Source organism: Corvus brachyrhynchos, unplaced genomic scaffold, assembly GCF_000691975.1.
Source record: "Corvus brachyrhynchos isolate BGI_N302 unplaced genomic scaffold, ASM69197v1 scaffold1032, whole genome shotgun sequence".
NCBI lineage: Eukaryota > Metazoa > Chordata > Aves > Passeriformes > Corvidae > Corvus > Corvus brachyrhynchos.
In genome coordinates, this window is record NW_008236468.1 from 27,041 (window position 1) to 29,413 (window position 2,373).

The window sequence follows — 2,373 nt, forward strand, 5'->3', positions numbered from 1 at the left end:
GGGTGGCGGTCAGTGCCAGAGGGAGCGGGCACTGGAGCAGCGGGTGCTGACAGTGCCCCAAGCCCCGGGGCCCGAGGGCTCCCTGGGCTGCGGGGCTGGCGGGGAGCTGCCCCTTGTTCTCCCTGTGCCTCACACAAAGCTGGGCCACTCACAAGTGGGGCAGCACAGCAAACAGGGAGCCTGCGAGTCTCTGCCAGACCTGTCTGCTCAGAGATTGGGCCTTGGAGCTGCAGGGGGACAAAGGCAGCTGCTTCTGGTCCCTCTCCGTGTCCCTGTGTTCAGCAGTGCTGCTCCATCACTCTGTGCACAGCAACACAGAAAAGCCTCAGCCCTGCAGTTTCAGGAGCTGCCGGGCTCTGCCTGAGCAGCTCAGCCAGTGGGAAGGGAGCTGCTCCACACGGGAACAAGGAGTAAAGGATACTCCTTTTTTAGGACATGTTTTCTGTTTAAAATAATGGGGGAAAAAAGAGAAAGAAATAACATAAAAAACTATGATTGGTAAAATCAAACCCCAAATGTGTAGTGGAAAATCTTCTGTAACTCTGGATTAAGAGGTCTTTTTACAAAGAGAACGCAGGTATTTACTTTGTAAATGTGCTGATGGTGTAGATCCATCTAACTGAGCTCTTCAGCCTTTTTTAAAGATTGTGAGGTTTGTTTCCAATACTGTAAATTTAAATTGTGGCTGAAGCAATAGGAAATTGAAATATGGATTGGGCATCAGTTGTGTCTTGAGTGTAAAACTATTGCAGTTTGAAATATGGACCTAAAGTCTTGCAAATAATATCAATCCCAGTGGGATGTATGACAGCAGCTTTTCCTGGAGGATGTGCAGCATCACAGAGACTTCAGCAGTGTGGCTGTGGGTGCTTGGAGCTTTGTCCTGTGCCCCTCCAGGATGTCCTGAAACAGGACCTCACTGGCCACCAGCCCAGGTCACCCTCTGCCACCGCAGCTCCTTGGACCTTGTGTCCCCAAAAGCAGACACAAAGTGTTTCTGCTGCTCCCCCCTTTGCACAAATCCACAGAAAACTGGGATTTTTCCAAACACTTCTCTTCCCATTGTGCCATATCCCTAAAGAACCAGCACCCTCTCCCGATGAACACGGTGAGTTCCAAGGATGGCCACCAGCTCCCCTTCCTGCCTAGGAATCTTGGAACTGCTTCTAAATGCTACTCCCTTCAGCTCTTGGACAGAACTGGGAAAAAATTCACAGAGCTCATCCTGGTGGAGGGATGAGGAAAAGGCAGTGGGAACACGGCAGTGAGGACAGCTGAGGGCTGCAGAGCTGCTCTGAATGACACCGTAACCTGGCACAGCAGCCCTGAGACACTGCTGTGGGGCACGGCTGGGCTTGAGGACGGCTCTGTGCCTTGCCAGCTCCGAGCAGCCCTGGCAATCTAAACTCTGTCCCTCCCCAACTCACTGAGAAGATGCCCTTCTTTCTCATCCTGTGAATGAGCTGCACAGTCCCTTGGAAATTGTCAGGGGGTTCTTAAAGACACCAAGTCCCACTCAGGGCTTTTTGCTCTGGTTTGGCAGTGGAGAAGGACAATTCTTCCTCCATCAGCTCCAGACTGCACTGCCTCAGGAACACGGCCCACTTCGCCAGGTTGGGCCCACTCGTGGCACTTCTAGAGAAGGAAGAAAGCGCAATGGCACAATTCCAGCCCAAAAGGGAGGAAGAGTGGGACAGACAGAACACCCTGTGCAGATCCAGGCGTTCAGCTGGGACTGTGCAGAGTTTGGGTTCTTGCCAGTGGCATGTGTGTCCCTGACTGCAATCTCTTGGCCTGCACGAGAGTCTCACTCACCTGCAAAAGCAGAAAGCTCCGTCGCTGTGCTCGCAAGGGGCTCGTCTGATGCAAAGCTGTCAGAGCCCTGTGAGGGGAGAGCGGGCCCAGCCGTGCCCGGGGCTGAGCCCCAGCAGAGCCCTGGCAGAGCCCGGAGCAGCCTCAGCATCGGCAGAGCCCGGCTGTGAGGAGAGAAACCAGAACCCGCCCGTCAGCTGAAGCCTCCTGTCCCCTTGTCCCAGCCGCCCGCAGTGCCCAGGCCGTGCTGGCCGTGCTCAGAGCTGGGCCCAAAGCTGCCCAGCATTGCTGCCTTTGGGAGCAGAGCAGCAGGGCAGGACATGTGCCCAGCCTGCAGCCAGCCATGGCACAGCCACCTCCTCAGCAGCTGCCCAGAGCCCAAAAGCAGCTTGGCAGCCACTGCAGAATTCCCTGCAGCCGGCCCAGCAAAGGGGGAACCTTTGGTGCCCGGCCAGGCCGTGCCATGCCCAGCTCTGGGAGCATCCCCCTGGCTGTGCACTCACCTGCACATGGGGCGTGGAGCGTGTCTTTGAAGAAGGTGCCCAGGCTGAGGAAGAGCTT

The 2,373-nt window shown here is 55.7% G+C and overlaps 2 long non-coding RNA genes across 3 annotated transcripts in view; both read right to left on the minus strand.

Moving 5' to 3' along the window:
• Positions 1-2,373, minus strand: part of LOC108444629 — a 19,183-nt gene that overhangs the window by 15,742 nt on the left and 1,068 nt on the right. The window lies entirely within an intron of this gene.
• On the minus strand, positions 1,427-2,373 carry LOC108444630. Its single transcript, XR_001859267.1, has 3 exons — positions 2,316-2,373; positions 1,816-1,976; positions 1,427-1,635 (listed from the first exon to the last, which is right to left on the minus strand). It is a non-coding gene; the product is annotated as an uncharacterized LOC108444630 (long non-coding RNA).